We start from the raw sequence: 23,952 nt of genomic DNA on the forward strand, positions 1-23,952 counted from the left end.
AGGCTCTGTGTTGGGTCCACTCCTCTATACACTGTACACCTCTGCTCTTGGGGCACTAATCTCCTCCTTTGGGTTCTCACACCAAATCTTCACAGATGACACCCAAATCTTCTTCTCTTTTCCTGAACTGTCCTCTGATCTCTCTATCAAAATTTCAAACTGTCTCTATTCCATTAAATATTGGATGGCTCTGCACTACTGTCTAATGTGTTCCATGTCTTTAAATCACAGCAAAAATGTCAGTGAATACAAAATATCGCAGCAACAATGCTGTGGTTTTGCCGCCACATTCATGTAAAGGATGCGGGGGACCCCTTTACCGAGGCAAACCACAGCATTTTTGCTGCAATTTCTTTTACAAGCAACATATTTGCCGCAATTATATTACCTGATACCCTCTAATGTTAAACTCTACTAAAAGAGAGATGCTCTTCTTCCGTGACAAAAGCTCTCTCTCATCTCTTCTTCTGCCTATCCAGTTCCCACTTGACACTCTCCCCTACTATTCTTCAGCAAGAAACCTCTGCATCATATATGACCCTTCTCACACCTTCCCCACTTTCATTTCCAAAACTGGAATAACAGCTTGCTACAACCTCCTAAATATTAGGACAATCAGGCTTCTCTTTCCTTCCACCACCCCAAGCATCTCTTAAACACTCTTGTTTTCTCTAAACTGGACTACTGTGCCAGCATCCTCTTTGGCCTCCCCAACTAAGCTTTCTCTCCTCTCGAGAAGATCATTAACTTTACTACCAGGACTCCCTTGAACTCCCTCACTTCACACCTACTTCCTCATATTGTCAGCAGGCTTGATGGCTGCTGCTGCAAAACAGGGCCAGATGGAAATATCTTCTTTTGGTTCATAAATCTCTCCACAGTAAGGCGCCACTGTAGCAATCCTCCTCTATCCAACACTACAAGCCTTCTCGTAATCTCAGCTCTGCCTCGTCAACTGGTGTGAAGATGTTTTTCAACCTAACACAACTAATGTCAAACCGATTAATTCGGTCTGAATTAGATATCAATTGGTTTGCTTAAATGAGTCGGGCTGCATCTTGGTTCCTTATTCTGAGGCTGTTCAGAATACTTAGTGAACTGAAGTAAGTAGAAGTGGGTAGGAACCGTTTGGTTGCGCTCAGCTCTTTGGTGTCTCTTCAGTTTTTAGCAACTTTTTTGGTAAATCATTGACTTGTAGTGAATAATACTGTTGTATATAGGTTGTGTTATTGAAGTGTTTATATGCAGAAACTAGATGTATTGTGTCAGTACATCGGCTTGCGCTAGGCTGGTATCATTCGAGGTTGGAACCTCATCTATGTCATTAGCTGTGCATCAGAATGTTGTTCTTCAACTGTGAGCAGTTGGACCCTGGACACTGCCTGTGCTGGGGGTCTCTCACGTTTTCTTATTACTAAGATAATAAAGCCGACATAATACATTGATGGTGTGGTCTGCAATCTTCATTACAATGGCGACGAGGATGGGATGACATTCCCTAACGTAACGACACCTATCGCAACAGAGACCCCCAGCCTGCAGGACCATAAGTTTGGCCGTAGCACCAGAGGAACCAAGGGAAGGGAGAACGCCTGTTTAAGAGGCTGCAGTTCAGGGGCTGTCGAGTATTTGGCTTTGGTGTGTCTCTAAAGAGTGAAATGCGTCAGCTCACCAGCGCAGGCGGGCGACGGCGCTGACCGTCCCGCAGAAGGAAGTCCTGAAGGAACCAGGAAGCAACCCTGCACTACGCGGACCAAACCGCCTCACAGGAGATCTTCCGAATCGCTATTCCGCAAAGGTACGTGTGCAGCGAAATCCGCCGGCGGCGGCAGAGGCGAGCTTTTGGTGCGAAGGTGCGTGCCCAGCGAAACTTGCCGGCAACGACAGAGGCGAGTTATTTGTCGACCCCAAAAAGGTACGTTTCGTTCATCACACGGAAGCGGCGTAACGCAACGTGAATGCAAGTCCCTCAGAGAGAAGGTTGCTGATTGGCCCAGTATCGATGCTCACTACGTCTCAGAGTCACGGGGTTTTCAACGCAGGGAACAAGGAAGTGCGATCTCCCAGTGCAACCCTTGAGTTTAACGTGGTTGCCACACTTTGGGAAAAGCAGAGTTTGTCTTTAAAATTTGCCCTGGGCCCTTGCGGGAAGGCAAATCAGGCTTGGATCACAGGTGAGAATCGACACATTATCTGTGTGCCTACAGTTCTCTGCCATTGACGGAAATTATGGCATTGTCTGGAGTTCCGGGTCCACAGGTATTCATGCCCTCACCAGGTCCCCCAAGAATTAAATGGGTGCCTTGGAAAAAGGGTTTTCTTCACTATGTTAAGGCTACATGCGGAAATGGCATGTCTGTTGAGCGCAAAGTAGCAATGTTGTTGCATTTTCTGGGCTATGAAGGGCAGAGGATATATGACACCTTGCCTGAAGTTTCGGAATTGGATGTGGAAGAAGGTGTAAATGACTTTGATCTTGCTCTGATTAAACTTGATAAACATTTTGAAACTAAGACTAGTACAGTATTGGAAAGATACCATTTTGGTACGAGATGCCAACATGAGGGAGAATCTGTTGAAGATTACGTAACTGCTTTAAGACATCTGTCTCTGCATTGTAAATTTGGGAGTGGCTTAGACGAACACATAAGGGATCAGTTTATGTTACATTGTGCAAATGATAAGATTCGTGAAGAAATCTGGTTAAAAGATGATCCAAATTTAGATGAAGTCATTAGCATTGCGAAGAAAATTGAACACACCCTACAATGTGTGGCAAAGTTGGCTGCCAAAGAAAATAAGTCAACAGTAGGAACTGAAGTGTTAAGAGTGAATGATAAAAGGGGAACTTGCCCAAAAGAAAAGAAGAAACAGAAAATCAGACCAAATAGGCGTTATGATGGTAACCAAATGAAGGGTGGGGGAGCTGAACAGACAAATAAATATGCCCAGAGGGATAGCTCACAGTCCAATGTAAAGAGGGAAGATAGGTTATGTTTCCGTTGTGGGAGTGCACGCCACCTATCAACATCTCCTATATGTCCAGGGAGGCGTGCCAAATGCAATATATGTAAAAGATGGGGTCATTTCGAAAATTGTTGTAAAAATTATCGAATAGGAACAGATGGTAAAGGAACACTCATTGTCGAAGAATATGATGGCCTTTCCTCAGAGGAAGCGGATATTTCTGAAAATGAGATTGTCACGGTCCATATGGTAAAATGTTTAGAAACTGACGAAAGTGAGCATCCTTCAGCATGGATAGAAGTTAATGGTCATTATGTGAAAATGCTTGCTGACTCTTGTTCTAAAATCACGTTGATGTCCAAGATGGTTTTTGAGAATGTGGTTGGAGGTGCCATTGAACAACTGTGCCCGTCTGATAAAACCCCAGGGGGATATAATGGTGATAAAATAGAGATATTAGGATGTTGTGAAGCTGAATTAAAATTCAAAGGGAGAGTAGCGCAAGGAAGGATATATGTCACAAAGAGAGGAGAAACATTGTTAGGTTGGAGGGAACAAAGAGCGTTAAAAATCAAGTTAGATCCCAATGGTGAGGAACAAGTTTGCAATGTAGGCTACCCTTCTGAGTCCAATGATAAAATTGCCAAATGCGAAATGATAATGAAATATCCCGAAGTATTTCAGGAAAAGGTAGGATGTCTTAGGGGTATGGTTCATAAGATTGTCATAAGGGAAGGAAGTAAACCCATTGCATCAAAACTTAGGCCGTTACCGTTGTCGATGCGGGAAGCAGTACGGAATGAATTAGTAAAGCTTGAGAGGGAAGGAATTATTGAGCCAGCCAAGGCTGTAGAGTGGATATCCCCGGTGGTGGTCGTAAGGAAGGGAAGTGGAGATTTGAGGGTGTGCATTGATTTGAGGGAACTTAATAGATGTGTTGTGGCAGACCGCCACCCATTACCCAATATGGGTGAGCTTTTAAGTAGGATTGGGGATGCGAAGTGCTTTGCAAAACTTGACATGGCGAGTGCTTATCATCAAATTGGTTTGGATAATGAATCTCGCAAGTTAACTGCTTTTATTACATATGAGGGCATATATCAATTCAAACGCATGCCATTTGGATTGGTATCGGCTTCCTCAGTATTCCAGAAGGTGATGGATAAGTTACTAAAGGAAGTAAATGGGGTATGGTGTTTTCAAGATGATGTCCTGATCTGTGGTAAAGATGAAGAAGAACTGAGATTTAGACTCGATATGGTTCTAAAAATATTCAAGTCGAGGGGAATAACTTTGAGGAGCAAGAAATGTGTTTTCATGACTCAGGTGGTCGAGTATTTAGGCCATGAAATATCTGAACAGGGTCTCAGGCCGAAAAAGAGTTTAGTAGAGTCGATTATGAGGACTCTGCCACCAAAGAACAAAAGTGAATTAAGGTCATTTTTAGGTACCCTCGAATTCTATCATCGTTTCGTAGAGAATTACACGGATTGCATAAGAAATTTGAGGTCATTGCTAAGGAAGGGCGTAGAATTTGTATGGCACAAGGAATGTGAGAAGGAATTTGAGGAGGTAAAGAAGAAAATAGATATGGCAAAACCCTTATCGATGTTTGACACCAGGAAGAAAACAATTTTATCGGTAGATGCCAGTGACACTGGCATAGGAGTAGTTATGTTACAACCAGGTTTCGAGGAAAAAGAGATGGTGGTGATGCATGCATCCCGCATGCTGAAGGGTGCAGAGTTAAATTACTCAGTGTTGGAAAAAGAAGCCCTGGCATGTCACTGGGGAATTGAGAAAATGAAGAATTTTGTATGGGGACAGGAATTTGTTCTAAGAACAGATCATAGACCGCTCAAATCAATTTTTGAAAATAAGGGACTGGATAAGGTATCAAGGAGAGTGGCTGGATGGGTGACAAGACTACAGTGCCATAAGTTCATAATTGAGGTGGTTGCGGGTAAAGAAAATGTCAAGGCCGATCATGCCTCAAGAGTGAAAGTTGAAAATGCTGGGACTGACAGTGATAAAAATCTTTATGGTGAAAATGAGATGGTGTTTGCTACATTGGAGGGCATAATACAGAAACATGAATGGATTCAAGCGTTGAGATCCAGTGAGATATGGAGACGGATTATGGCTTTTGTAGAAAGTGAATGGCCAGAGAAAAGATTATTATCGAGTGAAGAAAGGTCAATGTGGGAGGTGAGAAATGAATTATCATTGAAGGGAGAGTTATTATATAGGTGGGACAAATTGGTTGTTCCGGGATGTTTGAGAAGTAAACTAATAAGTCGGGCACACCAAGGTCACATAGGGATGTGTAAAACCAAAGAAGTAATTAAAGATGATTACTGGTGGCCAGGGATGGATCATGAAATTGAGAAAGTTGTAGGTGCTTGCGCTGATTGCATCAAGTCGGGGAAAAGTTTACGTGCTAAGTCGCAACCAATGGAAAAAACTAGGACCCCAGTGGGTGTGTGGCAGGATTTAGCTATGGATATTTTAGGTCCATTAGATATGGGAGCAGGTAAAGGAAGGTTCGCCATAGTACTTGTTGATACATTTTCTAGATGGACTGAATTTAGGATTGTGAGGGAAGTTACCTGTATGCGGATAATAGAATTTCTGGAAGATGTTTTTGAAAGAGAGGGTTTACCCAGTAGTGTACTTACAGATAATGGCCCACAATTTGTGGGAAAAATGTTTTTAGAGTACCTTAGTAAATGTGGTATCGAACACAAAAAGACACCCTTGTATTGCCCACAAGCGAATGGAATGGTTGAGAGGGTTAACAGATCCATTATGGATGCTATTCGGGGAGCGAATGTAAGTGGACTTGACAGGAAGGTAGCTGTGAGAGATAGATTGTATGCGTTAAGGATGGCTCCAAGGATTGAGACAGGAGTCAGCGCATTTGAATTGATGAGAGGACGGAAAGCTAATACCTGTGTATCTCCCGCCTGGTTGGGTAAGGCGAGAGAAACGAATACAGTGGTTAATGAGGTGAGGAAAAAGACGGATGCCGACAAGGAAAGGTGGGTGAAGAGGGTTAATAAGAAATATCCAAAGAGGAAGACTGTGGTTGTTGCTGGAGATTCTGTGCGGGTAAGAAGGGCTGTGGTTTCTAAGAAAGGGGAACCTTTATATTCAGAACCTGTTAGAGTGACAAAGATTTACAAGAATGCGGTATGTGTGGAAGGTGGACAAGTCTGGAGCTTATCCAGAATTGCGAAGGTAAAAAGATGAGTATGTGATCTTAAAGAGAAAATTTTTTTTGGCTCACAACATAAATGTTGTATTTTCCCCAATAAGTTTGATCTGGAAATGTTAAGATTGAAAACATTAATGTGTAATAAAAGAAGTTTTTTTTTTAGGGGAGGGAGGTGTGTTGTATATAGGTTGTGTTATTGAAGTGTTTATATGCAGAAACTAGATGTATTGTGTCAGTACATCGGCTTGCGCTAGGCTGGTATCATTCGAGGTTGGAACCTCATCTATGTCATTAGCTGTGCATCAGAATGTTGTTCTTCAACTGTGAGCAGTTGGACCCTGGACACTGCCTGTGCTGGGGGTCTCTCACGTTTTCTTATTACTAAGATAATAAAGCCGACATAATACATTGATGGTGTGGTCTGCAATCTTCATTACAAATACTCTTGAAACACTTGGCAGTTTGAAATGCCTTTTTTATCAAAGAAAATGGTGAACTTAAAGTGTAGCCCACGACACGTGTTTCTCTGCTAGTATTTTTGACAAATCCTCAGGAGGGATAAGCCTTATTCAGCGTTATCTTTCCCAAAACAATATTATGCTTGGAACATATGTTCCTCTGAATTTGGACGTATAACTTTTTGATCGCTGCTCACTTTAGCTTTCTTTGCTGTAAGCGTTATTTGGTAGTGAACCTTGTCATTTTATCTCTGTGTTCCTGTGTTCTTTCTCACAGACGCGGTATGATAACCAGCCATTATCATGGTTATCATGCTGCGTCCAAATGCAGAGGAACATATGTTCCAAGCATAATAATATGGCTTATCCCTCCTGAGGAACTGTCAGAAAATACTGACAGAGATACACGTGTCGGGGGCTATACTTTAAGTTCACAATTTTCTTTGATAAAAAAGGCATTTCAAAATGGCAAGAGTTTTATTCATTACAGGTCAATGATTTACCAAAAAATCTGCTAAAAATTGAAGAGACCCCAAAGAGCTGAGTGCTGCCAAATGGTTCCTACCCACTTCTACTTACTGCCTCCTCAACTACCCTGTGGCTCCTTGTCCTCCTTGTGCTTCCTCTCACTTCCACTCCTTCTCTGATCTTGCTCCACTTGCATGGAATTCTCTACCCCCGGACAAATGAGAAACAGTCCAATTGGATTTGGTCAAAACCAAACTAAAAGCCTACCTCCTTGCGTCCAAGTTACCCTCTTAACCTACCTCTCATCTGCTGGCTAGCTAATATTTTTCCCTCGCTTCTAACCTGCCTCTGTCTCTCAGTTCCTCTTTCTCCACTCTAGCACTTCAATCATCATATTCACCTCCCGAGCAAAGTACCGCCTACATGCACTTAAAAATGTCCAATGTTCGTTGTCCTTAATTTATGTTATGTCTACTTATGTAATGTCCCTGGTGACTGTTCCATTTACTCCCTTCCACAACCTGGTCAGAATGCCCCTCAAACTCACCCATTGTAAGAAGCTCACTGCTTGCCATCAAATCTGATTTCTTATCTATTGCACATTTTTTTGTGATTAAGAGCATTGTTCCTCCTGTATATAAATAAATAAATCACAGTTTTGATACTGGGTTCTTCAAGGTTTCAACCTTCTCTTTCACTTGATTACTCTTTCTTTCCTTCTTGTTCTCGCTTTGTTTTATTCTATTTGTGTTTGCCCCTCTCCTTTCATGGGACAACTTTATTCCTTTCTCGTCATTTAGATTTAAGATTTTCCCTTTATTTAATGTCCACTCTTTATGTTTACTGGGACAAGTTAGAGGGCTCCAGTCTTGATTCTCTTGTCCATCATTCACTCTTCATACTATATCTCGACTAGGATAAGAAGGAGTATCAGCATTCCAGTAATGGTTCTCACTCTCTTAATTTGTTCTAGATACCTTGTCTTAACTGGGACGAGTATAAGCGTTCCAGTAATGATTCTCAGTTGCTTCATTTACTCTTGATATTTTATCTCGACTGGGTCGAGTATGAGCATGCCAACAATTATCTGTGGTCCCCAACCCACGTCTCCTTCTTCCCCCATCACCTGGATGGTTCAGGGATAATGTCACAGTGGTTCCTAACAGGCTGGGACAATCTCCTTTGATTGTTATGTTGGCTTCTTGTTTCTTCTGTATGGTCTCTGTTGTTTCTTGGGTTGGTTCACTCTGTGACACCTCAATGGAAGTGGTATAATCATTGTTCATGGACCACCTGGTCCACCACAACTTGCTTGAGGTTGTGCCACCACTTATCTCTCACTCAGGATGTCTTGACCACGTTGGTTTCTCGTGTATCCTCCCCTTTCCTACACCACGCGTCGGAAGCTGCACTTATCCTTCTCTCTAGAATCGGATGTTGTGCGTCCCAGTTTCCTTCAGTTTACCTCTCTCAGATGATTTGAAGCTTATGAGTTCTCTCTCTACCAATGTCTCTGCCTCTATGATTTATGACGCTGCCGTGGGACTTCCCCAGTATAATGACAAAGTCTTTCTTCTCCGTTTGATTCATATTCTGTATTCTTCCAGACGTGTCCTTCATCTCAGTAGCATACGTTTTCCTCCACAGGTATACTCAGAGTGTTTGGAAGATAACATCATTTTCTGGTGTTTGGAAGATAACATCATTTTCTGGTTTGTTCTTCATACCTTTCTTCACTAGATGGTTTTGAGGGTGGGTTAATGATATGTTGCTTAGGAAGTTCCTCATAAGAACAGAAGTCCTTGTCCCCAGAGGGGGAGTCTCTGCCGGTGATGTCTGGCTTGCCTCTACCCCTAAGAAGGATATTGCGTAGCAGGCTCACCTCCATAGCCTCACAGGAAAAGGCTCCCCCTGAGAAGAAGTGATAGAGTCCCACTTTTCATCACATAGCCTTTCACTTAGTGCACTGGCACTGGCTTCCCCTTGTTTATTGATTGGAAATTGACTAAGGAAGTCTGCATTTTCCTGTTCTTGTCCGTTTCGATGTTCTACTGTGAACCAGAATGGCTGCAGGTCTAAGAGCCATCTCACAATTTGAGCATTTGTATCTTTTCTTAAACTCATCCACGTTAAGGGAAAGTGATCAGTCTCCATTTTCTTCCAGTTAAAAAATATTTGAGGTGTGTTACAGCTCACTTGATCACCAAGGATTCCAACTCAATGACGACATAATTCTGTTCCCTTGGAAAGAGCTTCCTACTGGTATAAATTACCGGTTGTTCTATACTATGGTATTCTTGTGTTAACACAGCTCCGAGACCTGTTTGGAGGCATTCTGTAAAATGAACTCTCAATTAAAATATGGTACCTTCAGTACAGGTTCGCCACACAGTATGTTCTTTAGCCCATTGAAACTTGCTTGATCTTCACTGTTCCATACTGTCAGGAGCAACGAGCATAGTGCAGCTTATTGCGACGTCCCGTAGACAGGAGCTGAGAGCTGGACTAGGAACAAAGGGCAAACACAAGTCATTTGGGCCAAGGGGCACACTAGGTGCCACATCTGAACCAGTGCCACCATTAGTAGCACAAGAACCTAACAAGGCCAAGAATAACAAAAGAACTGTGCCCTGGGCATGATGAAAACCAATGAAGATGAAACCGGGCAGGAAACTACAGTTCCCATGGTGCTGGGCAACGTTACAGCATCAGTACGGATCCTCCCTTAGTGGGCCCAATCAAGCGTTTGCGCTCGTGACCACCTCCGTAGCGGTCACATGTCTCAAATGTTCTGCTGAGAAAAATCTTGGGCAGCCTGCACACTGGGCCGTGCCCCACCTCTGACTGATACAAGGTCCCACACTCGCAAAGATAAGTATCTCGGCTCAGAGTCACTCCATCAGACAACAGCTAATAGATATTGCGTTGATCGGCTCATGGGCCGAAGCAGCCCACACCATAGTGGGTTTAGGGAGAGAGCATGAGATTCCCGTGCTAGCGTTGTGAAGCATGCAAAAAGTATCAGAATAAGGTTTGACAATAATTTTCTGCTCCCCAGACTGCATTCCCAGGCAACACTCATAGAACTGAACAGAGAGAGAAACGGCAGCATAAACTTGCATGGAGGTTACAGCAATCCAGAGAAAATTACAATACAAGTCACATGTTTGTGCTAAGCACTATGTGATGAATCGCAGGATGTCATCCTGCTTCCGTAGGGGGAGCTCCTTCCCATGAGGCCAGGGAGGTGAGTCCGCTAACCGATAATCCCCCTGGGGATGGTACTCAGCAGGTGGATCGCATGGGGGGGGAAACCCCTTGTGGGACCAGTGACGACTCTCATGGGAGAACACAGGATTCAGCTAACACCTACACCTCTCCTTCACCCCCACTCTCACCACCCCTACCCTCCTATCCCATATACTTCTATACAATGCAAGAAGTAGACAGGACTGAGACGAGGAAGATGAAGATCCAAGCCAAAACATTGTGACAAGAAAGAAATGCAGATCTACAGGGATCAATCAGAGGAACTTGCATGAGTGGTCTAGTTTCCGGTTACAGACCATACTGGAAACTGACATAAAAACTGAGAACGGACTCACCCAAAAGGTAGATCCTCACTGGAGGAACCTAAAGTGTGGCAGATGCTTCATGATGAGATCGAAGGGAGAGACCGGAACGCTGGAAGGCAACAGGCAAGGGGTCCCGGGGACAAGGAAAGAGACAGAGAATCAAAAGTCAGAAGAGCGCCAGCATAGCAGCACTGCCGGACCACGTAGTGCGGCAGAGTGAGACCCGGCAAACAGGGTCAGAAGACCCAGAGCCACTGCAGCACTCTGGAAAGGGCCACAGAGCACCGGCGTGCAGGAGAGAGACATAGGGAAGCCTGCAACCAACAGGACAGCTGAAGCCAACACCCTATTTGAGTGGATGAGACTATGGTTGTGGGTCCTCAGAGGGTACAAAGAGCTCTAAAGACCACAGTGCATGGAAAGTGGGGAAAAGAGGAAAACCCCTACGGAACATTAACAAGAAACACAATAAGATGCAATAATGAAGAGAGCAGGGTCTGGGACACTTACAAGAGAAGGACATATCATGAATCAAAGTTAACTAATCTTCTTCATGGCAGTCCCTGGAGAAAAGGGGACCCAGGGCTGTCAAATATCAGAAAAGGGTGTGATGAAAGTGATTCCTGTGAATGCTGTACTTGGCAGAAATGTAAACCAAGTCTGCATATGAAAATAATAGACTATAAAGAGAACTGTAAAAAGCAATACATATAAGCACAGAACTTGTGAGGCGGGTAAACCAAGTCATTGTTTGGGAATATGTGCATGGTAGAAGGGAACCAGGTCTGCCAACCAAGATCAGGGACCTGCCATGGTTTGGAGAAGCATCCAAGCCAATCTTCTTCATCACAGTGTCTGGAAGAAGGGAGCCAAGCCTGTCAATCAGGTTCAGGGACCAACCACGGTTTGGAGAAGCATCCATACCACTCTTCTTCATCACAGTGCCTGGTAGAAGGGAACTAGGTCTGAATACCAGGGTCAAGGACCCACCACAGTTTGGAGAAGCATCCAAACCACTTTTCTCCATTGTAGAACTTGTTAGCAAAAAAGGAAATATGTTTTCACCCACGGTCTGGGACCCCCCCAGAGACAAAAGTGAAGCCAGAGAAAGGGAGGTAGAGAAAGCGAGACACTCCCCCACCAATTGTTGGAACTATGTCACACACCTGAGGAAAGTTGGGGAAGGGAGACAATCCCCCCTCCCAATGGATGAACTGTGCCATAAGCTTGAGGAAAGCTGGGAAAGAGAGACACTTCCCCACCAATGAAGATTGAACTTTGAGAACTTTCAAACCAAGAACTGTCTTATGTCTAGGGGAAGGGAGACGTCCCTTTGGAGCAGGAAGATACCTTTTACTTATTTGGTTTAACAGAAAGTGTGAGGGGCAGAGATAGGATTCTAACATAGGACTTTGGACTTTTGCCTTGGACACCCTGACTGCAACATTTTTAGTTTGGTTGAGGCAAGGAATCCCTTCTTAGAGCTAGGACAAGATAGGGGTTTCTATTCATTTTCTCACTTGAATAACAGTTTATACCAACCACAGACGTCCCTCTGTTTCAGAGTCTTACTTCTGAACCCTTACAACTAACATGAATGAATTAATGCATGCGGTGAGCTAAAGTTGATCAGACTCATCATTGGTGGGAAAACCCTTTGTAGCAGTTTTTGAATTGCCTAAATTAAACACATGAGGTTCATCTGTGAACAGTTGAGCCTGCCTATCATTATGCTGTTCTGGGAGCGCGTATGGGGGAATGCGTGTAAAGACCTATGAGTTTAACATTTGTTAGGTGTATTAATGCCGGTATGCATGTGTGGTATAGTATGTGTAGGTAAACACGGCTGAGCAGCCGACAACGGTTCAGGAGTTGAGGAGCATTTTTCCCCACTTCTCCATATCCATCCACAACCACTTCCTAACCCTCTTTGTGGTTACCCTGCAACCCTGTACTCATCCAACCAAAAGTTGACCCTAACCTTCTTTCCCTGTGGAGTTCCCTGTGTTCACAAAAGTACAGGTACCAAGACTCCTGAGGTAGGTTTGTGCTACCCCTGCACTGGATAGCAGCAATTGCGTTCAAAATCCTGTCAGAAGTGCAAGCCCACATATTTCAGTGCTGGGTTGCACTACTCAGTTACCATGGAAGGCATGGTAAAGGCCCTGCAAGGGCTCAAGGCTGAGCTCACAGCCACATTACAAGTCTACACAACCCTAGCTACACAAGTGCATGCCCTAACCACCCAGGCCACACCATTGCCTCCACAACCTCCACCACCCACCCCAGTGCAGATGCAGGTAACCACAGAACCACCTATCCCTTAGGCCCATCTAGAACAGTATCATGGGAACCCCCTGAAGTACTGCACGTTTGCAATGCAGTTCCAATATACATTTCCTGACCAAACCCACTGTGTTCCACTAATCCCAGGCCAGGACAGTCTTTGTTAGCAACTACCTAGGAGGAGACAATGCAGCATGGACTACCCCACTCATGCAAAAGGGCGATGCCATCTTATGTGTACTCCTTCCTGGATGAATTTGGCAGAATTATCAATCAGAGGGCTGTGTCGCTCATTAGAGATAGAGAGCAGCTCATGCTATGGCAGGGAGGCAACAATCTCATCACCTATGTGACCCAGTGTAAACACCTGGCGGTGGGTACAGATTGGCCCTGGGAAAAAATGGATGGCATTGTTCTATCAAGCATTACATGATGAGTAGACTCACAACCAGAAGACTGCTCGGCCATGATCGATCTAGCCTTGCGCCTTGAACACCGCCAGAGTAAACAACATTCTGAAAGACCGAAAGGGGACCCAAAACCTTCTTGGTACATCTAAATCAAGCCAGGACCACACCGAAGGTCCCGGAAAAGGGGTCAAAAGGGAAACCAATGCAGATAGGGTTGGTGCGAGGACAGTTGTCAAAGGACGAAAAGGATAAGAGACACAAAGAGAACCTGTGTTTATATTTTGCAGCGGCCTGCCACTTTATATGGGAATGTCCAAATAAGCCCAAAGGTGTACATTCAGGAAATGATAACACTCGGCAGTAGCTAAGGTGGTGCTACCACGCACAAAAGGGAAGGAAACCCCTGCTCAGAGTTTGGCTAACATCATGCAGAGTGTGGTACCACATGTCACCTTGCCTGGAGAACTACATTTTGCTGAAGAGGTACTCCTGGTGATGTTGATGATAGATTCCGGGGCCACCAGCAATTTTGTCGACATCTTGTATGGATGCAAATTGGGATTGCGGTGCAGAAGAAGGAGCGTGAAGAACCAGTAAAGGCCATGGACGGCTCGTTTCTCACATCCAGCCCCATCATTCAGTAGACCGGGAACATAAGATTATGCTGTTCTCAAGGATACACAGAGACTATTCAATTTGATGTGACAGCTGCACCACAGTTTGGGTTCATATTCAGCCTACCCTGGTTGAACAACACAACACCACTATTTATGGTATGCAGTGAACCGTACAATTAATGTCAGAGCCTTGCATGACATACTTAATTGAAGAAGACATGCAGGTGAACCAGGGGCTAAAACAAGTTCAATACCTCCAAAAATGCACACACAGAGAAGGGGGAATTATACATGTTGAGTTGCCCTCTGGCAATGAGGATTATTGAGATGTATTCAGTAAGGTAGCTGCCGAGAGCTTACCACCACACAAGCTTTTGACTGCCAGGATAGACATGGAGCATGGTGCAGCTTTACCATGCAGCCGTTTTTATTCATTAACGAATGCTGAAAACTCCCATTTAAGGGAATACATTGAGACTTATTTGTGAAATGGGTTTCTCAGGCACTCCTCCTCCCCCATTTCTTCACCACTATTGTTTGTGCCAAAGAAAACCAGGGAGCAGAGAACCTGCATCGTCTACCACATAGTGAATCAAATTACCATCAATAACCAATACTTGTCACCATGTTTCCATTCCTCCTAAACCAGGTGCGGAATCACACTATCTACAGCAAGTTAGATCTCTGGGGAGCTTACCAAATGGTTCGGGTGCTTGAAGGTGACGAGTTAGACAATGTTCAGAACAAGATTCAGGTCATGCTGTTCAGACTCTGCAATGCTCTGTAGCCTTTCAGCATTTCCTCAGTAAGGTTCACAAGGGATACCAGGATGTCTTTGCAGTTTTCTATATAGGCAACATCCATATCTACTCCCAGATACTGGGAAAAAACAAAGAAGACAGGGGGGCAGAACTACTGTGCCTATGAGAACACAACTCGTATGCCAAATTAGAAAAATGTGAATTCCTTTGTACCACTGTGGAGTTCTTAGGCTTTGTTCTCTCTCCAGCAAGGGTGTAGATAGACAGATGAAAGGTGCAAGTGATTCTGGATTGGCCAGCCACAAGATCTGTGAAGATGATACAAGCAGTATTGGATTTTGCAACTTCTATCAACGCTTCAATATGGAATCCCTTGAAAGATTGTACTGATAACCAAACTATTGCATACATTATTCCCTTTCCAGTGGGATGAGGCCACCACAGCACTATTATTGCTCCACCCTGACCCATCGCAGCTTTTTCTAGTGGAAACAGATGGTTCAAGTTATGCAAATGGAGCCATCCTTTCGCAACATGACCAATCCGGACAGCTACACCCAGTGCCCTACTATTCCAGATGATTTAACTACGCAGAACAGAATAACACCATAGCTGATCAGGAGCTGCTGACAATCAAGGTAGCCTTCGATGAATGGCACCACTACTTGCTAGGAGCACGCCATAGCACCACCATGATGATTGACCAGGAAACTGGCAATTTCTTAAGTCAGCACGAGCTCTGAGTCCAAGGCAGCTGCGGTGGGCGATGCAATTTGCAGTATATGATTTTCTAGGCACCTATCGTCTAAGGGGGAAGAGAATAAAAAGCACAACATTTTGACAAAAAATCCAGAGCAGGAAAATACTGACATCGGGAAGGATCCCAGACCTATAATATCACAAGAGCTTATCAATGGAACAACTACTATCATCGACAATCTTTTGACCAAATTGGGAGGGCCATGATAGCCCATGAGATGTGCTGCTGGAGTGACTGAACAAAGTGCATAGGGAGGAGCAGTGTACCTTTCCAATGAACTGCCCTTTTTCTACCTACGTCAACCTTAAGACAAAAAGCGCTCCAATGGTGTCATGATTCGCCATTAGCGGGACATCAGCGTGTCACAAAAAATAGAGAACTGGTTGCGAGGCGTTTCTGGTGGCCAACAATGAACCAGGATGTCTGTCAGTATTTGCAGAATTGTGAAACATGCCTTCGCACTAAGGCAGAAAATCAAAAACCTGCAGGACTGCTGCACCCTCTGCCAACCCCTACAAGTCATGGAACAGAATATTGCTTGATCTGATCACACACTTGCCACCCATGCATGGGTTTACATCCTTACTGGTGGCAGTGGACTCCCTCACCAAACTTGCTCACTTCATTCCTCGGAAGGGGGTTCCACTGCGGGCAAACTCATGGACCTCTTTTTGCAGCACGTTTTTTGGGTATATAGTATCCCAGACAGCATAATATCAGACTGAGAACCACAGTCCACGTCACGGTTCTGGCGTGCTTTCTGTAAAACTATAGGAAAGAAAATACACCCTTTAATACAACCTATGGGTGACCTCTTTCCTCTCTGATCGACCCTCCCAGGTCCAACTTGGGTCCTTCCTATCATCTATCTTCCTCTCTACCTGTGGTGTTCCCCAGGGGTCTAACCTCTCGCCCTGGCTTTTCAACCAATACATGGCAACTTTCGGCCACTGCATTGCCATTTTCTGCTTAAATTTCCAGTGCTACGCTGACGACACTCAACTCATTTTCAGTCTGCTCTCGGCCACCTCCTCTCCTTCTCTCATCTCTGAATGCCTAACTGCCATTCAAGATTGGTGTGCCGCCACTGATCTTTATCTGAATGCCAGCAGGACTGAGATCCTCCTCATTGGCACACCTTCACCCTCCTTTCTCCTCACTCTCTGGCCGGCTTCCCTGGGCCCTCCTCCTACCCCCACCTGCGAGGCTAAGAACCTCTGGGTCATCTTTGACTCAACACTTTCCTTCTCTGACCTCATCTCTGAGGTCTCTAAAAAGTCAAACTTCCTACTGCACCTCATCAGAGGTACTCTGCCTTTACTCTCCTTCCCCGAGAAGCTCATGGTATCCCAAGCTGTGGTTCTCTCTAGGTTGGACTATTATAACAGCCTCTTTCTAAATCTACCTGCCTCTACTCTGCAACTAATCCAAAACAGGATTGGAAGACTTGTCCTTGGCCTCAAGCCATGGAATCGTATCTCTCCAGCTCTGAAATCTCTCCTTTGACTCCCAGTGGATGCAAGGATTAAATTAAAAACCCTCTGCATTGTCCACAAGACTTTATGGGGCCTGCGTCCAAAATACCTTCAGCTTTCCCTCCGCATATACCTCCCCTCTCGAGCTCTTTGCTCCTCTACCTCTAACTCCCTCAGGGTCAGTCATTTTTCAAAGAAATGAGCTGGGGGTAGATCTCTGTCTTCGGCTGGGGCCTCCCTCTGGAACAGCCTCCCTGCCACTCTAAAACTTGAGGAAAACCATCTCCAGTTCCGGAAGCACCTCAAGACCTTCCTCTTTTCTTCTGCCTTCCCTCCCCCTCTCCCCTGCTGATCTGTTCTCTCTTGGCACTGTGCACCTGGCCACCCTCTGCACTCGGGGCCCAGGTACCTGCTCACCCTGCCACCCTCCCACATTGCCTCTGGGCCACGCCTTGCAAAGGGGTCTGTATATGTACCCACACAGCCCCCCCCCCTTTTTCTTCCTGCATTTATCAGACCTAACCTGTCTGCTGCCTTAAACCTAGCACTTGCAAATTGCTGGCTGCACTACCACTGTTTGTTGCCTTTATTATTTATAATTATTTATCTGTTTCGCCTCTGCTTCGCACTTTCCACTTCTGCCCCCTTCCATGGACTTTTCCCCTCCCCCTCTCCCATGCACTTGCGCATTCTCAATGTCACTGGGCCTAGTAATATCGCTGTTTTGTTCTCCCCTGCTCCCCTCCCTTGCCTTGTTGCGCTCTGAAACACTTGTGTACGAGTTCAATAGAAATAAAAGATCAGTATCAATACCATCCACACATCCAGCCGACAATTAGTATTGCACATATGGCATTGCCTGCTGTCCAAGCACATAATAATAATAATAATTTGGCATTTATATAGCACTCCGAACCCTCAGGTATCTGATCGCTGCTTATTATTACCCACTGTGTGTGGTGCTCATTTATCGACCTCGCAAATATGAAAGGCTGAGTTTTGCCCCACTGGGATTTGAACCTGCGTTAGCAGGCTCTGCACGGATGTCAAAGCGAGCGCTCTACTCGCTGTGCCACTTGATTGGCTACATGCTACATCTAGAGTAAGTATGGCACAGCCTTCATGACAACCTAGTAGTAGCTAAGAACACATGCAAGAGGCACATGGATAGAAAATGGTCCAGTCTATAGAGTTGGCTATGGAGCTTAATTGTAAACCCGAAACCGCCACATGACAAGACCACGTAAATTGCAGCTCAACTAAATCAGGCCCTTTATCATAGAGTCTGTGATAAACCCTATTGTGATCCACCTAAAACTGCCTGTTAACAGAAAAGTCCACCCAGTAGTCCATGGCTTCTTGTTAAAAGCAGCGCCCAGTACCATACATACCAGACGACCACCACCAGTGTTGGTCAAGGGGTTCAATGAAAATGAAATACGCCCAAACTCTCGAGTCTGTCATAGCCGATTGGGGTATCTGGTGAACTGGGTGGGTTATGGCCTTGAGGAACCGTACTGTGAACCTGTTGAACACAGCCATGATCCTCAGCTTCTATGTACTTTCTACTGCTATTTTCCTAATAAACTGAGTCACTGCCATTCTTTTGGGAGGGGGAGTACTGTCAGGAACCACAGGCACAGTGCAGCATCATGCATCATCCAACAAACAGGAGCTGCAACCTGGACTAGGAACAAAGGGCAAACACGGCCCATTCGGGCCAACGGACACACTAGGTGCCACACCAGCCCCCAGTGCCACCATTTGTAGCACAAGAACTTGACAGGGGCAAGAACAAGAAAGACATGTTTCAGGGGCACAAAGAAGACCAAGAAAGAGGAAACTAGGCAGGAAACCACAGGGTCCAGGGTGCTAAGCAACGTTGCACCCTCAGCACGGGAAACACCCTTAGGAAAGGGCATGTGCGTGCTGAAGCAAGCGCTTGCGCTCAAGACCACCTCAGTAGTGGTTGCATGTCTCCAGGGCTCCACTAAGAAACCTTGGGCAGCCTACCCACTGGGCCATTCCCTGCCTCTGACTCATACAGGGTCCCACACTCGCAAAGATGAGTATCTCAGCTCAGAGTCGCTCCGTCGGACAACAGCTAATAGATACTGCGCCTATCAGGGCACATGCTCGAAACAGTCCGCACCATAGTGGACTTGGGTAGTGAGCACGAGGTGCCTGTTCTAGCGTTGTGAAGCATATAACAAGTATGCATAAGGTTTGACAATCTTTTTCTGGTCCCCAGGCTGCTTTTATTAGCAACACGCATAGAACTGTACATAGATAAATGGCAGCACAAACTTCCATAGAGGTTTCTGCAATCCAGAGCCAAGCACAATACGAGTTGCATGTTTGTGCTAAGTACTAACACACATGAAGTAATGTGTGAACTGTGCTAAAGTTGATCAGACTTATCATTGTTTGCCACTCTAACTAGCATGGGGAAATCCATGTGTAGCAATTGTTGAATTGCCTAACGCATGAGGTTAATGTGTGAACTGTTGAGCCTGCCTATCATTACGCTGTTCTGGGAGCAATTATGGGGGAATGCGTATAAAGACATATGAGTATAACATTTGTTAGATCTATCAGTGCTGGTATGCATCTGTGGTATTTTAAGTGTAGGTAAACACGACTGAGCAGCTGGCAACAGGTCATGAAGGAGTCAAGGGTAGTTTTTCCCCACTTCCCCCTACCCATCCACAACCACGTACAAACCCTCTTTCTGGTTACCCTGCAACCCTGTACCCATCCAGCCAATGGACCCTAACCCTCTTTCCCCATGGGAGTCGTGGTTCCTTTTGTTGAAACAAGCATGAGTGCCAAGACTCCTGAGGGGAGAAAGAAGTTTGTGCAACCCCTGTGCTGGACAGCAACAACTGCGTTCAAGATCCTGTCACATATAAACTTTTGAGGTTGTGCATTTTTAAGCTTGTCAATGAGGCTAGTGGCTACGGTTGAATAATCTGGTATGAATCACTGGTAATAGCCGGTTATCCCCAAAAAAGCATGAAGCTTCCTCTTAGCTTTGGGTGTTGTAGTCAGTTGGATAGCCTTAACTTTCTTGCTTTGAGGTTGGACCCAATCATTTCCTATGAAGAAACCAAGATACGTCACTGCTGACTGTGCTAGATGGCATTTCCGGTGGTTGGCATTTAATTCATACTTTCTTAATGGCCTGATAACTTCAAAGAGATGGAAAACATGGTCTGGCCAACTATCATTGTGTATCACAATATCATTGAGAGATTGCCCACAGAAGCATGTAAATGGTCTTAAAGACCTATTCATAAGGCGTTAGAAAGTAGCAGGTGCCCAGTGAAGGCCGAATGGTAGGACTTTAGAGTGAAAGAACCCTTGAAGGGTTGAGAACATGGTTCTCTCTCAGTTTGGGGGATTAAGATGGACCTGCCAATACCCTTTCATAAGATCGATCGTGTAGATATATTTTGCAGACCCAAATTTGTCAATTAGATCATCTATCTGAGGTATCAGGTAATTATCAAATATGGAGATCGGGTTGCGTTTTCTGATTTCAATGCAAAATCGCTACGATTGATCAGGTTTTGCCACTAACACAATGGGCGATGAGCAAGGGCTCTCTGATGGTTCAACAATATCTGCTTTTATCATATCCTCCACCTCTTTCCTAAAATTATTTTTCTGTATTCAGGGATCCTATATGGTGTTAAGTTGACTACTTTTCCTTGAGGTGTTCTAAGGGAGTGAAAATAGTGTTTAATTCTCCCTGGTTGATTCACAAATACATCAGGAAACAGGTGTACTAAATCCCAGAAATCTACCTATTGAGGTGGTGAAAGGGCTGGAGAAAATAAAGTATTTTCTTGGGCAACATCATTGAGAAGAGTGGCTATCCTTACTGTAGAGTCCTCACTGGGATCTACTCTCCATTCTTTGGGGAGAATGATATGGTACAACTGTGTCTTTTGTATCATGTCTGGCTTGGAACTAAGGTAATCAAAGGGGCCCTTCTTCTCAAGGATTTTAATGGGCCGAACCACTTAGTCTGGAACAAAATTTCTGCCGATTTTGTCTTAATCCATCTAGTCAAGAGTCACTTGAACACCTTATAACTAAATGCACTGCGTTATGTAAATTGAGAAATATACATTATGCAAATCATTTGATTTATATGTCATATGTGCTACCAGAACACAGATGGTTAAAAATACTTACGACCGAAAATATGGGTTTATATATCACAACAGTTAATTTTCTTAATGCTTTAAACATAGAAAGCAGCCCTACCCCTACTGAATCATGAAAATAAAAATAAAATAAAAATAAAAAAATACATAAAATAGGAAATGGGCTGCTAATGGGTTTCGTGTCTTGTGGCTTGAATTATGAATTATGAACTATGACCCAAGTTATTATACACTTATTATAGACTTGTATACTTGTATACTTGCATACTTGTATATTTGTTTAAGTGTTTAAATGTTTAAAGGTCGCAATTTTTACTGTGTTCTGTACATTGTGCTTAACATCATCAATTTGTGATTAATTGTTTGAACTTGCAGTGAAATTAACTATCTATTGAATTATGTATTTTATGAAATTTTGATAAATCTTTTGTATAAATTGAAAAGTTGAGTAATCAGCTAAATCAATAAATAAAAATAAAAAAAATAAAATGGGCCGAACCACTTTGATACCATTTTATTTTCGGATGTTGGTAGCAAAACTAGGACTAATTGTTCTGCAGAAAAGGTACGGGGAACAACCTTTCTATCGTAATTAGCAGTCTGGTGTTCTTGGGCCTGCTATACGCATTTTCAGACAATTTGAAAGGGCCTCCTCTCTCTCTTCCCATGTTTCTTAAAACATGTCCAACACATCCTGGGTCTCCCCATCATTCAGCAGACCGGGAACATAATATTATGCTGTTTTCAAGGATACACAGAGACTATTCAATTGGATTTGATAGTTGCACCACAGTTTGGGTTCATACTCAGCCTAGCCTGGTTGAACAAGAACAACCTGACTATTTATTGTATGCAGTGAACCGTACAATTCACGTCAGAGCTTTATATGACATACTTAATTGAAGCAGACAAGCAGGTGGACCAGGGGCTAACACAAGCTCAAAACCCCCAAAAAAGCCCACACAGAGTAGGGGGGCGTTACACATGTTGAGTTGCCCTCACGCTATGAGGACTGTCGAGATGTGTTCAGTAAGGCAGCTGCCGAGACCTTACCACCACATAGAGCTTTCGACTGCCAGGATAGACATGGAGCATGATGTAGCTTTACCATACAGCTGTATTGATGCGTTAACGGAAGCTGAAAACTCCCATTTAAGGGAATATATTGAGACCAATTTGAGAAATGGGTTTCTCAGGCACTCCTCCTCCCCCATCTCATCACCACTATTTTTTGTGCCAAAGAAAACCAGGGAGCTCAGAACCTGCATTGTCTACCATGTAGTGAATCAATAACCACTATCTGTTGCAATGATTCCATACCTCCTACACTAGGTGCGGAATCCCACTATCTACAGCAAGATAGATCTCTGGCGAGTTTACCACCTTGTTCGGGTGCTTGAAGGAGACGAGTGGAAGACAGTGTTCAGAGTAAGATTCGGGTCATGCCATTCGGACTCTGCAAAGCACCATAGCCTTTCAGCATTTCCTCAATGAGGTTCACAAGGGATTCCAGGATGTCTTTGTAGTCATCTATATAGGCAACATCCTTATCTATTCCCAGATACTGGAAAATAACAAAGAACACATGAGGGCAGTGCTACAGTGCCTATGAGAACACAAATCATATACAAAATTAGAAAAATGTGAATTCCTTTTTACCACTGTGGAATTCTTAGTCTTTGTTCTCTCTCCAGCAATGGTGCAGATGGACAGATGAAAGGTGCAAGTGATTCTGGATTGGCCAGCCACGAGCTCCATGAAGATGATACAAGCAGTATTGGATTTTGCCAACTTCTATCAACACTTCATTAAAGGATTTACTTGAAAGATTGTACCGATAACCAAACTGCTGCATACATTATTCCCATTCCAGTGGGATGAGGCTATGGAGGCAAGATTTTCCACTCTAAAGCAAACTTTCACCACAGCACTATTACTGCTCCACCCTGACCCGTCGGAGCTTTTTCTAGTGGAAACAGACAGCTCAAGTTATGCAAATGGAGCCATCCTGTCGCAATATGACCAATCGGACAGCTACACCCAGTGAACTACTACTCCAGATGATTGAACTACGCAGAGCAGAATGACACCATAGCCGATCAGGAGCTGCTGACAAAGTAGCCTTAGATGAATGGCGTCACTACTTGCTATGAGCACGCCCTACCGCCACCATGATGATTGACCCCGGAAACCTGCAATTTCTTTAGTCAGCTCGAGCTCTGAGTCCAAGGCAGCTGTGGTGGTCGATGCAATTTTCAGAATATGATTTTGAAGTCACCTATCATTCAGAGGCAGAGAATAAAAAGCCCAACATTTTGTCCAAATACCCAGAGCAGGATAATGCTGACTTCAGGAAAGATCCCGGACTTATAAAATTACCAGAGCTTATCATTGGAGCAACTACTATCATCAACAACCTTTTTGACCATATTGGGAAGGCCATGATCGCCCACGAGTTGTGCTGCTCGAGTGACTGAACAAAAAAGTGCATAGGGAGCAGGAGTGTACCATTCCATCACGGTTCTGGTGTGCTTTCTGTAAAACTATTGGAATGAAAATACACCCTTTTATACAACCTGGGGGTAGGGGGGATGGTGTGCTGGGGAGTTCACGGGGGGGAAAGGGATTGTGTGCTGGGGAGTTCACTGGGGGAGGGGGGATTGTGTGCTGGGGAGTTCACTGGGGGGAGGTGGGATTGTGAAACATATAATAAATCACAATTAAAATTCATACAAAACATGGACAGTCAAGATTGTGATAAAGTGATGTTTAATGTTCAAGTT

This window comes from Ambystoma mexicanum, chromosome 9, assembly GCF_040938575.1.
Source record: "Ambystoma mexicanum isolate Mex_15411 chromosome 9, UKY_AmexF1_1, whole genome shotgun sequence".
Taxonomy (NCBI): Eukaryota; Metazoa; Chordata; class Amphibia; order Caudata; family Ambystomatidae; genus Ambystoma; species Ambystoma mexicanum.